The sequence below is a fragment of the Protomyctophum bolini genome (genome assembly GCF_963924005.1).
Source record: "Protomyctophum bolini genome assembly, chromosome: 7".
Lineage (NCBI taxonomy): Eukaryota > Metazoa > Chordata > Actinopteri > Myctophiformes > Myctophidae > Protomyctophum > Protomyctophum bolini.
Window position 1 is genome coordinate 44,415,649 of NC_137868.1, and position 15,358 is coordinate 44,431,006.

General features: G+C 40.1%; 1 long non-coding RNA gene across 1 annotated transcript; it reads right to left on the reverse strand.

Moving 5' to 3' along the window:
* Positions 1-5,592: 5,592 nt before the first annotated feature.
* LOC308319113 lies at positions 5,593-11,453 on the reverse strand. The gene is made up of 5 exons (XR_013964422.1): positions 11,396-11,453; positions 11,110-11,196; positions 10,706-10,830; positions 7,503-7,641; positions 5,593-6,599 (listed from the first exon to the last, which is right to left on the reverse strand). It is a non-coding gene; the product is annotated as an uncharacterized lncRNA (long non-coding RNA).
* Positions 11,454-15,358: the final 3,905 nt, after the last annotated feature.

The following is a 15,358-nucleotide window of genomic DNA, read 5'->3' on the forward strand; positions in this document are numbered from 1 at the left end:
TTTACTATCAAGGGTGGGAAAACATAAAAAAATCACTTGAGTAGAAATCCCTAAAATGTATGAAATGTCTCAATATATATATTATATATTATATGATAGCCATTATATGGTACTGGTGTGTGTACCAGAGACTTAAGGCCCTTCATGCAGCATCAGAAAGGTTGATGAAGTTGTACAAATTGTGCCTTGTATGGTTTCTTCTGCCATCGGTGTGTGTGTGACTGTGAATGTAAATTACGTAATGCACAATCCATGTGCTTTGGATGAAAGCTCTATATTTCATAAGGTTTTATTGCTCTGAAAAAGCCTTCAGCCCTGAACTCTGTAAAATCTGCACCTCCTCACTCATAACATATCCTCCTCACTCATATCATTGAGTCCATTCTTTTTTGGGTCCAGAATTAACCTCTGCCAGGCCAAAGACCTCACGGTCAAAGTGGGTGAAATTGTTATCAGGAAAGAATAAATTACCTACCTGGTAACGTTTCAAGTGAAGGAAAAGAAATGGCAACAAAGTTTGGTCAGAAAAGTCAACAGAATGCCATCAACTACCACTTGAGTCCTTTTGGGATTTGGCTGTTGAAAGAAAAGAAAAGAAAGAAAGAAAGAAAGAAAGAAAGAAAGAAAGAAAGAAAGATCTACAAGCCTGTCTGCTTGTGAATAATGTCTGATGTTGCTATACGTATTAGACATCTAAATTACAACTGTATAACAAGGCTCAAAGATGACAAGCTGTCGTGGTTTATATTTGGAACTACTGTAATGTCCATAAAGTAGTTGTGAGAGGCTTGAGATTGCAGGAATGGCCAAGCTAAGAGCTAATAATAAAGCGTTGGCTAAATGTCCTTAAATGCCTGTGATGACTGGCAGTCGCTACACGCCTGCATGGAGAAGACAAAGCTTCCTTCCTGTATGCCTGAACTGAGACGGAACACTTTGTTCCAGTTCCAATTTAGTCTCCAAAGCTCAATGGAATGATCAGATTAAGATGAGTTAAGATAAAAAAAGATCAGATTAATTCAGTGTGTAAGAAAACAAAGCCAAGAATATGCACTTAGATAGAAGACAAATATAAAGTGTAGGCTACTATTAACAATATGAGCAGCCTTGACACTTTGAGGAATTCTCAAGGGAGTTTCAATCTAAACTCCCGTGCAAATTCATGCCAAAATGAAATACCGGTAACCAAAAGCCTCCCCAGCTAAGAGTGGTCATATTGAACAGGTGTGTTCATATTCACTATTATGCCTCAATATTGTATATGATATTGTATTATTTGCCAATCAATACGCTTGTCAAAACAGCCTGTCAGTGATCTGATGTGTACTGGGATGAACGTGGACATGAATAATTGCGGTGGTGTGAGTAGGTGCACGTGGGGTGTGTGTGTGTGTGTGTGCGTGCGATAGCCGATCACTCCAAGCCTACACCCGTTGTTGAGTGGAGCAGCTCTTAAATGAGATGATCAGAGTAGCACCTGACATAGCCTACTATGCAAAAGATAGTTAAAACCCTGTAAAACCCAGATTACTACTTTTTACTACTTATCAGAGGAAATGTAAAAAAGAAAATTGCAAATTTTATGCACAAAATAATTATTAAAATAATAATAATAAATTAACTAGAAACAACATTTCAATAGAGGCATTTCCTTTCCACCTTTCCTTTAATCCACCCAACACTGATCGACATATACGTCACCATCGAAAACCGATTAAATGCGATGAAATCTACAACAACGTCTCCACACAGAGTGGTGTGTGCTCCATCTACCCCACCACTACACCTGTCAAGGTCCACTGTGACATGGACACAGACGGAGGGAAGTGGACAGTCATCCAGAGACGGCACTGTTAACTTCTACAGACCCTGGGCTCAGTACCAAGCTGGGTTTGGAGACGCATCAGGCGAGTACTGGCTGGGACTGGAGAACATGCATCTCCTCACCAATTTCAGAACGTATGAGCTGAGGGTGGACAAGACATGGAGGACTTTGAGGGTAAACACAGCGTTTGCCCCCTCTAAAATGAGAAGCTGCATCTCAAAGGGCTAAATGACCTCTCCGTACATTCTGACCACATTTTGAACATAGATGATCTACCTGTACAAACTCACAATGAATCACAATGCAATATGATGAGCGGTCAACCCCGCTCTGTCAGTGTTACAGGAATTCAGGCTCTCAGTTAATTCAATATAATAACCATTGCAGGGCTGCCAAGTATTAACACCTTTGCACGCCACATGCCACACTTGCAATTCCACATGCTCATTTTCCCCTCTCACTTCTTCATAGGGCCTGCCCTACTTGCATCGAGGGCAGGCATGCTTTCAAATGCCCCCGCAAACTATAGTCAGAGGCCTGGAATCCTACATGCTATATATGGAGCCTATAAATGTTAGAGGTGATTCATTTTAATGCCTTATCAATCAATGAATGCCTCTTCATCGTCTTGGGTCATGCTTCTGCAGCTACTATTGTAATGCATCAAATGATACGCATATCTATCTATCTATCTATCTATCTCTTTCTCTCCCTCTCTCTCTGTCTCTCTCTCGGCACTTAAATCTAAATAATGTTTGATATAAAGTGTGTGTGCCTCTGGGCGTGTCCCTGGGGGTCTGGATGTTCCGTGGACGCCCACATGGTAACTCTGTCATTTCTCACAGATGTTTCCCAAATATAATCAAAGTACAGTACAGAGCACACTAGCACAGTACACTATAATACAGTACAGAGCACAGTACACTACAGTACAGTAACTATAACAATAAATGTAGGCCTATAGTTGCACCGCTCAGTTCACACAGGTGTGATTTTAATAGTTTGTTTAGAGCATGACGTAAATCGTTTACAAGCCAAGTCTATGGACTTTAATGTTTGTTTAGGGCACTAAATGACAACCTTATAGACGTCATGTGCATGGCCGATATAAATTACATCTTGTAACTACTTTTGTTTCGAAGCCAAATATGAAAATCACTCGTGTGAAGATTGTGTAATACCAACTTGTGCCAAACGGGGGCGAGTGACACTTCTGTGAGTAACTTGTAGCACCTATAAGGCACTATAGCAAAATCTGAACTAGTTATTGTGTAGGTTCGACTGCTGGAGCTATGGGGAGTGCTTAAATGAGACTCAGACACAAGGAGGTTAAATGTCAAATGATTGCCGGCAGTTATATTGAAAAAAACAATGAACAAACATACAGTATGGAAAACAAATAAATTGGTACCAACTCTTAAATAGCAATTGCTTGGCCACTTTCAATTCTCACAGTTCACTGTGTCTTTCTAATTTGGGTGCACCCGACCCTTCTAACTTGAATCCTCAGTTATCTCCTTTAAACCGTCAACTCAAGTTTTGTTTCTTTCCAGTTCAAACAAACAATCAAAATAGAACAATTTACAATTATCCACCCGTTCAATACGTAAGGAATTGACCACTTAGTCACTGTTCTCCCAATGATGAACAAGGTAAGGTAAGTATGCAAAATCAGTATATGTATATGGTTCAGAGTTCCAAGGATAAACCATCCAGGTATGTATCAGTGTTAGCCCCACAAGCAGAACCCAAATGGTACTAAAGTTCTGGCATTTGGTAGACTTTACCCCATTGGGTCCTATTCCACGGTCGGGTGCCACCTGGTACCGAACAGAAATAAACATAAATACGTCGGATACGTCGTTGCGGCGCCGTTTGAGGGCTTCTGTTTGTTTGAGTTATTCTGAATGTGTGAACTATAAGTACCTATAAATACCGCTGCGAATTCTCCTGTGCCGCGGAAGCCGTTAAGTATTTTTAATCTATGTTTGATTAAAAATGTCGCTTCTTCCTACCTTGTTTATTGACACCTCATTGTACCGCCTATCTGGCTAGCTAGTGGTGCTATAGCTATGACGTTAGCCGGCAAAGCCAACCGCACATCGGGAGGCGGTACAATAAACGGTAAATAAACAAGAGGAAATCAAAGCGACATTTTTAATCAAACATGGATTAAAAATACTTAACGGCTTCCGCGACACAGGAGATATTCTCAGAGGTATGTATAGGTACTTATAGTTCGCACATTCGGAAACCATAACAGGAAAAAATGTAGTAATACCGCGCAGACAGACTAAACGAGGAGTTTGTTTATATCCGCGTTCCAACAATTGCATTAGAAAATTTTGTAATGTCGAGGAACCCTACATAAAGCGATCATCCAAATTTCATAAAAGCTTTATGGAGGGTTCCGAGAGGGGCTATATCAGTGTATGTGTCAAAGTTCCATATGGTTTCCAAAACTGTAAGTATCAAGAGTTCCAATTCCAGGGGAATGTATGTGCATGCGTGTGCGCGGAGGGAGAGAGGGGGAATTGGGATTACTGCAGCTGAGAGTGGGGGAGTCTGCAGATTAGGCCTACCACACCGTAGAATGCAGTAGTCTGTCCAGTGGTCACCAGCGTATGGGGGAATACTCGCTGTCGCTCAATCTCTAGATCCTGGTGGGAAGCTCGCCATCTATTGGAATGGTCAACTGGAAAACGATCCAATCCAACAAAAAGAACCTGACCCGTCATCAGACAGGGTCAGAGAAATCTAATCAGTATCAAAAGTATCAACTGTCTGTTGATTAGTTTTTAACCATGAAATATGCATTACATGAACTTTTTTAAATGAAAACTAAATAAATACTGTATGCAACACTCTGTGCATTTTCAACCCTTTCAACATAATGTATTTTAAACATCTTCACATGAACATCAGTACACTTGTATGAAGTGCATCATGAAATGGATTACATCCATTTAGTAAACAAACAAACTTCTTCTTAGTATTAATTACACTCTCAAAGTGTTCACTTGCAAAAATAACAACAATATCCCATCATTGAAATTAAATGAACTGTCTCACCGATTCTGTGTGAAACAGGCTGGGCACAAACAATGCAATGGCTGCCCCAGTGAATCCACAATGGCTTCTAGAAATAAACAATACCACTCATCAAAAACCAAAGTAACTTCAAATTATTTGTTACTCTTAAATTAACTCATAAGATGTGGTGAGTTACCTTGCTTCGCTGTGGTTTGTACTCTTCTAGAATCACACTTTTCCTCTCTGTTCTGTGCTCTTCTCATGTGCTGTGCACTGCTGTTTGGCTTTTTTTCTGTCTCTAACCTCAACAGCTGAACTGACTCAGTTCAATTGGGCTTGATTAGTGCAGCACTGCAGGTAGAAGGTAATCACTGCTTCAACAGGTTGCTGTGTGGCTGGAACAGCATATCAGCCAGGCCTAAACTGACTGCTGATTGGTGGAACCACATGTCACTCTGTCTCTGATATCTAGTGATTTTTAGATTTTGATGATTTAGATTTTAACAAATCTCTGCACCACTCAGTGGTTAGGTTTTAGACAGGGTCACTAAACATAGTAACTTTAGATTTAGTTCTTAGGCAAAAGCACACATATAAGGCAACTGTAGCTTGTCTCTATATGTTAGGGTTATACTGTAATCCACTAAATCATGTGTGTTACACTTGGGGCGCCTTTTTTGATTTGGGTTAACAAAAAGACACATATTAGAAACAGAAAGAGACCAGACATCAGATACACACTCCCGCTAAAAATATCTTTAATTTTCAAAAGTGGTAAAACATAACAAAAGAACCATGAATCTACAGTCAGAATTTGTTATAGTTTGCACAAAATTTGAATGGTATATTCTCGTAAATTTAAACTAGAGAATGAAAATGGGTGTGTTTAAATGAGACAAGATGATGATGTGAATCATACATGGCCAACTGGCGGCCCGGGGGCCACATGCGGCCCTCACTTCACTTAATGAGGCCCGCAGGTTAATATCAGAATACTGATATATTATTGATTTCAGCTGTTACAATTCCAAACATGCAAACGTGACGGGCTTTAATTACTTCAGTCTAAATTAGTAGCTTAATGAGTAGAATTAAAATGCTGTTGTCTTGTATTTTTATGTCCAATGTATTTGTATTTAGTTCATAAAGTTAACATAACTACAATTAAAGGCATTTGAAAGGTATTTGAAATCAAATAAAAAATGTACGTTTGAGGATTACAATTAATAAGAAAAAGTCCTTCTGCACACCTACAATGGACAGGTGTGGAACTGAGAAGTAGAGAAAAAAGAATCCCGCAACATGCCTGATGAAGGTCTGACGACCGAAACGTTGCTCAATAAATCTAAACTCAAGTGAAGACAGTGTATGCGGGATTATTCTTTCTCTACTTCTCAGGATTGCAATTAAGAAATAGCAAAAAAATAATTCAGGATTTCACTTCAATTAAAAAGATATAGCAAAAATAGCTTCTGCAGTGAGTGAGGAAATATATAGAGGCCCTCTCCTTCGTCAAAGTTGCCCAGCCCTGATGTGGGAGTGAGACGGTTTGATTCAGTGATTCTACTTAATTGGAGCCAACCACGTCCCAGTGAGCTCCGATGGAGGTTAACCCATGGCCGTTCCAGCGTCCGCTGACCAGCACGAGCCGAGCGTCAGGGTGAACTGGGTAGAAGTTGAAGGAGTAGCCATTGGGGTTGCCAGCTATCAACATGCGCCCTCTGTTGGTCACGAATTGCAGCTGCAAAAGAAACAGGAATTAAATGGTCAGCTCAGTATATTGAAAGTTGAACTGGAATGTAGGCTCCATGCAGTGCTGCTGGCCGGGAATCGGTTCAGTTATTTTTGGTTCTTAAATAGTCCATGAGCCAGAGCTTCAAAAGTGGAACGTTAATTATGAATTGAGTGTGCAAAACCATTAGAACCATTAGATTGTTTTCACCATGAAACTTCCCCAGTAGATTACTTCTTACACGAAGACAATGATTTATTGCATTAAAAAAATAAAATAGGAAAATATTCAAAAAATAGAAAAGATGAAAAAGCTACTCTGGAAGGGTTATCTTATCATATATTAATATATTGATCCTATAAACAATTTAATATAGGTATAGTTTTGCCCACTCAATTCATAATTAACGTTCCAATTTTGGAGCTCTGGCTCATGGGAACCAACCGGTGGAAAAGGGGTCTCAGTGTCATGAAATAGATTGGGAAGGTTTATCCATGCCAATATGTTTGGACTAGCTGTACACACTGAACATCATTCACTTTGACTTTTATTTCATTTTGTCTTCATGGTTTCAGTTTAGTTTTAATTGGTATTTAACCTGGTTTGCTAGTTTAAATTTCGTTTTCGTTTTTAATAGGTTTACTTTTTAAATGAGTTTTCGTGTTTTATTGTAATATGGGGTACTAGTCAAGGGTGAAATTACAAAGGCTCAGAAAAGTAGTGAAAATAGCAGATCTATAAATGCTCGATATCATCTCACACTCACATCACACCACACGTTGTGAGTTTGTTGATTTTCATTATTTTACTATAAAGACTAAAACTAAGAACATTTTCTCTGTGGTTTTAGTTCCCGTTAAAGTGTTTTTTCAATTGTAATTTTTGTTATTTCTTTAGTTTATAGGTTCTGACCTGATAGATGTAGTTACCGGAATACCATTTCCCAGAAATCTGAGTAATGAACTCGCCAGCACGGAGCTCCATCTCTGTTACACCACCACTGTTATGGCCGACATGCGCACTCCAGATGCCACCGTACTGAAACTGCAACCTGTGTGTGTGTGTGTGTGTGTGTGTGTGTGTGTGTGTGTGTGAGTGAGAGAGAGAGAAAGAGAGAGAGAGAGAGAGAGAGAGAGGGAGTGAGTGATTGAAAGAAAACAGGTTTGAGGTTTGTTGCCAAATGCTGGCAGATTCTGTCAGCTTTCATTAAATAAAGGTACACAGTAGGGCTGACCTTCGATTCCGTATTTGATGATCGATTCAAAATCGATTCCCGCGTTTCGAACGTCGACGCTTCGAAACGTCAACGGGGGGGGGGGGGGGGGGGGGTGCGCGAGCAGTGACTCTTTGGCTTAAACAACGATATAGCGGAGAGAAAGGCATGCTTGTATTGGTCTCATTTATTTTAAACAATAAGCAACAACTGTAGCAGGCGTGCAGCCTTCATGAAAGCAGTGACGCACAAATAATTAGGCTTAATAAAACATCCGACCGTAACAAGTCAACTGCCTGAAACAGGCATTAGCCTACCTCTCCATCAAATAAAAATATATATAATCCAAACTCCTCTGTCAATTGTAAACGAACGGTAACATGAATGAACTTTTCAAGCCTGACACTTGTCAGAAATAAAATCAACCACGGTTGATTTGATTGATCATAAAGTTAATGTGACTGTGAGTGTGCGTATGGGAAAAAATATATAAACTTCACAGATTATAGATCACTTGGAATTATAACAATCTGAGTATTGCCTGAATAATGCCACTAGTGAAATCCCATTTTTTTATCGACATGCGATGCCGATGGAGAAATCCCACATAGATAAATTTACCTCATAGTCATGCTGCATGCGCTGTTGGTCGATGAAGAATTATAATCCAAGGTTTGTCAATCATATTATGGTTTATGGTTGAAAGTAAACCATAATATTAAAGTAAACTCTAAGAAGAGATCTGCAGACTGCAGTGCAGAATGCATGCAGCTCCGCTTGCTAATTGAGTTGACATTTGCGCAACTTCACTGCATTACAGTAATTAGTTATTTGCCAGCACCTGCTCCAATATAGGCCTAAATCAAACTTTATTTATATAGCACATATAAAACAATAAAAGCTGACCAAAGTGCTGTAGGCCTGCAGGCTGAAACAAGTGGAGCATCGCATCACCATCGGCGCACAAAAAAAAGCATAATTAAAAGACAAAACACAGGCAAATATAGTATATGCTACATTATTACAATAATACGATCAGGTGCAATTAAATGCCAAAGAGAAAAGGTGTTTTGGTCTGGGTCTGTAGGAGCAAAAAATATCAATTCTTCGATGCACTGAGCGCACTCACCATGTGAATCCAAGCAGCGTAATGGCTCATCGATAAAAGTTGAGATTTTATAGTGGCATTATTCAGGCAATACTCAACAGATTGTTATAATTCCAAGTGATCTATAATCTGTGAAGTTTATATTTTCATTTTCGTGTAAGTAATGTTTTTATATGACTTATCAAACAAGGTAGCCTATATTTAATGTCCACTGAGCTGTGGTGCATGCGCTTGCCTTCCTTGTTAACACGGGGAAAGAGGAGGCGTTGCGAGGTGCTGCGAGGCGCAAGCATGGCTCGCGGACCAAATGGGGCCGTCTCGCGGACCAAAAGCGGACGCTTTTTTTTTAATGACTATTCGATTCAAAATTTAAAAATCGATTCCCGTGCGTATCGATTGAACGTCGATTAATCGATTTTTTTGGGTCAGCCCTAGTACACAGTATAAAACATGAAAGTATACAGCTGCCGTTCAGGTTCAGAGAAAACATGACAACATTGAGCTGTATGTAAGATTTATCGCGAGACACCCCCTCAACCAAATATGAGGCCCCCATATACCTATGACATAGTTATTTTGTTGATACAGCCGTATTGATACAAATAGTTTTACTGTTCAATATCACACGCAGCCATTACTCTCGACAATTAGCAACAACACCACCTCTCCTCATCCTGTCGTCCCTTCACAAATTAAAGTGTCTCCCCTTTACCTCCCAATGCTGCACATTTGACCCAGGTTATTTACATAAAATAGGTGTAACTTAACATCGTGGGAGAGAGCAAGGCAGTGAGTGAGCGAGATAGAGAGGGCCAAGAGTGGCGGGGGTTGACTGACGCCTGACGTTCAGTTGGAGCTTGGAGGGTGGAGGCCCGTTTCAATTGAAACTGGTGAAACATAGCTAAGGCCTCCTATGACTGCTGTGTATGCGAGTGTCATTTAAATTACTAATATGTGATGCGCCAGGGATTCATTGTGAGACAGTTATTTTTCAGATTGGATACTAATTAACAGAGCCATCTAATATAAGAGTTACGATAAACCGAGCGCTCGAGCGCTGTTCATGCATCCTGAACTGAGAGTTAATTGGAAATACATTGTTTCCAACGAGGGCGGCGCAAATAAGAGCTATTTTAATGTGTGCAACATGACGACTGTTTTAAAGTATTGTACAGTAACAACTAAAGTCTCTTTAATGTTTATGTTGTACTATTACTACAAAACAATCTAAAATAAAGGGATTTAAGTTCATTAAAGCTGGGCTGTTGCCCTGTGAGTCCAATGCATTTCGGCCTACTTCTGGTCCAGGACTTGTCCCAGTTGGTTGTCCCTATTCTCAATAGAAGTCTATGTAAGGAGAGCCGCCATTATTGGGCTGACCCCATGAAATGAACGCAGTTTGCGTAACTCTGTCTATAAGGCTCTGCTAATTAGATATTGCGTAACACGGACATCTAGACAAATGTACAACTTGCCTAGATGTCGTGTCAGTCAACTCATCTTCACGCTCATCATTCCTGTAAGTGTCATCTTTGTTTCTTATCAACATACCAAAATAGTCACACACTAAAGGAACTTCAGGGCTGCTTCTTATCGATATATCTCTTCTATTTTTAAGATCCTTAGTCTGGGTATTGCCTGATTTACTGGATGAGACATGCAGAAAATAGCGAAACTACTGACAGAAATGCATTGCAGTGCTTGTAAATTGACTATTGTCGCAATGCTTGTCTTAATAATACAGGAAAATAATATGCTTCTACGGTTGACAATTGAACTGTACATATACAGTACCCTTTGAGGTGGCTGCTGTGTTTCTCCCAGAACCTGATGGCTGTGATCTGTCCCTCGACTCCCTCCGCCTTTGACTCGTAGGAGGTACCTGACCCATGACCCACTGCTAGAGAGTAGCTGTATGTCTCGTCTGAGAGAGAGAGAGAGAGAGAGAGAGAGAGAGAGAGAGAGAGAGGGAGAGAAAGACAGACACAGACAGACATCACCAAAGTTATGCCATTGTACGTACATAAAAGGTACACAAATGCATTCCTTAATTGTGTTTTACTTGAATCTGTTGCTTTTGTTGAAATAATTGATACAAAGGATAGATTAATAACGCACACACACACACACACACACACACACACACACACACACACACCCACACACACACCCACACACACACACACCCACACACACACATACTCACTGGCCCATGCTGAAGACAGGAAAAGGATCGCAATCACAAGCAGTGAACCGACGGCCATACTGATGCTGAGTTAATGACACTGGAAAGAGAAGATACAATTATTATAACGTTTGTTAAGTTTGGTATCTAGCAGGTGCAATGATCAGACAGGTATGGATGGACATAGAAAACTAAGCATCCAATCTTTCCTATAGTGCATGTATACCTTCAAAATGGTTTGATTTAACTCAAATTGATTTTAAAAAACGGGGGGAAAATAAATAAATTTCTATGCTTACCTGTGTGCAGCCTGTCCAGGTGAGAAGTCAAGGTCAGTCGGTCCTGCTCCTCAGTCTGTGCCGTATGTGATCCTAGTCAGACATCACTTGCGTTTATATACGCTCTCTTTATGGGTTGGTTCCTCATAGCTGTACCTGAAACAATGTGGGTGAATTCCTCCTCCCTACAATTATCTGATTATCTGAGATTTCCGAGCAGCACTGGTCTTACTGGTGCTTATTATTGGGGGGGCGGAGATTTCCCGTTAGGAAGAAACAGCGGACTGGTTTTTAGTAATGGGGCCGGGGGGGGGGCTGAGCCAAAATGATAAGAAAAAGTAATACAAAGAAGACATAGTAGCTTAATGTAAGTCGCTCTGGATCAAGAGCGTCTGCTAAATGCCTAAATTGTAAAATTGTAATTGTAAAGTTTGGTATCTAGCAGGTGCAATGATCAGACAGGTATGGACATAGAAAACTAAGCATCCAATCTTGTATTTGTATGTATGAAGACCACACATGCCAGGGTTTTCTGTGCCAGTCCGTGCCTGCTACTGAATGTCAAGATGCTGTGGTGCTCAGCCTGGTTAATGAAACGTAGTCACAGCTGTAAGTTAACTAAAGTGCTCTATGATGAAAGCTTATCATACGTACACAGTAAATGGTAAATGGTGCATTTATATAGCGCTTTTATCCAAGGCGCTTTACATAGTGCATTACATTCACCCATTCACACACATTCATACACCGATTGCGGCCTTCTGGTTGTGTCCAATAGTCCTGTGACAAATGGGCCTCCCACACAAAATATTTTACTGCAAAAGTGGTGAAATTGATATATAAAGTTATACACCCCAAACTAAAAATAAAGCCTGTCCGTCTGGGGGTTGTAAAGTCATGTCACAATGGAAGCTCTGAGAGGTTCAAAACGTGGCATACCTGAAGCCAGGACATACTTCTACATTCTAGAAGAGACTGAATGTCAATATGATATATAGTCATTTGAACACATACCTACAGTAGGCGGAATTGTACATCTATGTATTGTAGATGTCTTCTCTACTTTGTAGTACTTTCTACTGAATCCAGCAATACCAATTGTATGTAAATGTAAATGTAGCTTGCATAATCGTGGAGTTATGCCACAAAACATATATGGTGTCCCAAACGGAGGGAAATAAAACTATTGAAATCTACAGTATCGCATTAGTTTTATTTTTACTATCAAGGGTGGGAAAACATAAAAAAATCACTTGAGTAGAAATCCCTAAAATGTATGAAATGTCTCAATATATATATTATATGATAGCCATTATATGGTACTGGTGTGTGTACCAGAGACTTAAGGCCCTTCATGCAGCATCAGAAAGGTTGATGAAGTTGTACAAATTGTGCCTTGTATGGTTTCTTCTGCCATCGGTGTGTGTGTGACTGTGAATTACGTAATGCACAATCTATGTGCTTTGGATGAAAGCTCTATATTTCATAAGGTTTTATTGCTCTGAAAAAGCATTCAGCCCTGAACTCTGTAAAATCTGCACCTCCTCACTCATAACATATCCTCCTCACTCATATCATTGGGCAAAAACTGAGTCCATTCTTTTTTGGGTCCAGAATGAACCTCTGCCAGGCCAAAGACCTCACGGTCAAAGCGGGTGAAATTGTTATCAGGAAAGAATAAATGACCTACCTGGTAACGTTTCAAGTGAAGGAAAAGAAATGGCAACAAAGTTTGGTCAGAAAAGTCACCAGAATGCCATCAACTACCACTTGAGTCCTTTTGGGATTTGGCTATTAAAAGAAAAGAAAAGAAAGAAAGAAAGAAAGATCTACAAGCCTGTTGTCTGCTTGTGAATAATGTCTGATGTTGCGATACGTATTAGACATCTAAATTACAACTGTATAAAAAGGCTCAAAGATGACAAGCTGTCGTGGTTTATATTTGGAACTACTGTAATGTCCATAAAGTAGTTGTGAGAGGCTTGAGATTGCAGGAATGGCCAAGCTAAGAGCTAATAATAAAGCGTTGGCTAAATGTCCTTAAATGCCTGTGATGACTGGCAGTCGCTACACGCCTGCATGGAGAAGACAAAGCTTCCTTCCTGTATGCCTGAACTGAGACGGAACACTGTGTTCCAGTTCCAATTTAGTCTCCAAAGCTCAATGGAATGATCAGATTAAGATCAGTTAAGATCAGAAAGATCAGATTAATTCAGTGTGTAAGAAAACAAAGCCAAGAATATGCACTTAGATAGAAGACACATACAAAGTGTAGGCCTACTATTAATATGAGCAGCCTTGACACTTTGAGGAATTCTCAAGGGAGTTTCAATCTAAACTCCCGTGCAAATTCATGCCAAAATGAATTAACCAAAAGCCTCCCCAACTAAGAGTGGTCATATTGAACAGGTGTTCATATTCATTATTATGCCTCGGTATTGTATATGGTATTGTATTATTTGCCAATCAATACGCTTGTCAAAACAGCCTGTCGGTGATCTGATGTGTACTGGGATGAACGTGGACATGAATAATTGAGGTGGTGTGAGTAGGTGCACGTGGGGTGTGTGTGCGTGCGATAGCAGATCACTCCAAGCCTACACCCGTTGTTGAGTGGAGCAGCTCTTAAATGAGATGATCAGAGTAGCACCTGACATAGCCTACTATGCAAAAGATAGTTAAAACCCTGTAAAACCCAGATTACTACTTTTTACTACTTATCAGAGGAAATGTAAAAAAGAAAATTGCACATTTTATGCACAAAATAATTATTAAAATAATAATAATAAATTAACTAGAAACAACATTTCAATAGAGGCATTTCCTTTCCACCTTTCCTTTAATCCACCCAACACTGATCGACATATATACGTCACCATCGAAAACCGATTAAATGCGATGAAATCTACAACAACGTCTCCACACAGAGTGGTGTGTGCTCCATCTACCCCACCACTACACCTGTCAAGGTCCACTGTGACATGGACGCAGACGGAGGGAAGTGGACAGTCATCCAGAGACGGCACTGTTAACTTCTACAGACCCTGGGCTCAGTACCAAGCTGGGTTTGGAGACGCATCAGGCGAGTACTGGCTGGGACTGGAGAACATGCATGCATCTCCTCACCAATTTCAGAACGTATACGAGCTGAGGGTGGACATGGAGGACTTTGAGGGGAAACACAGCGTTTTCCCCCTCTAAAATGAGAGGCTGCATCTCTCGCTAAATGACCTCTCCGTAAATTCTGACCACATTTTGAACATAGATGATATACCTGTACAAACTCACAATGAATCACAATGCAATATGATGAGCCGTCAACCTCGCTCTGTCAGTGTTACAGGAATTCAGGCTCTCAGTTAATTCAATAACTATAGTTAACTATAGTCAGAGGCCTGGCATCCTACATGCTATATGGAGCCTATAAATGTTAGAGGTGATTCATTTGAATGCCTTTTCAATCAATCAATGAATGCCTCTTCATCGTCTTGGGTCATGCTTCTGCAGCTACTATTGGAATGCATCAAATGATACGCATATCTATCTCTCTCTCTCTCTCTCAGCACTTAAATCTAAATAATGTTTGATATAGTGTGTTTGATATATAAGTGTGTGTGAGCGCGTTCGTGTGCGTGCAGGCTTCCGTGTGTGCATGCGTGTGTGTGTGTGTGTTTGTAAAGGACGCTCTCTAAAATGAGAAGCTGCATCTCAAAGGGCTAAATGACCTCTCTGTACATGCTGACCTCATTCTGAAAATAGATGATCTACCTGTACAAACTCACAAGTCACAATGCAACATGATTCAATCATGGTTCCTGTCAGTCACTGTTACAGGAATCCTCTGTCGGTTCACATTCCAAACACAGCAGAGAGTTTCCAGTAAGGAAGTTATTTTAATTTTAATTTTAAATTTATCGTAGTAAACATGTTGTGTTTCCATTGAACTTAAGCCAGGCATTAAGACCTGAGGCAGATTCTACAAAT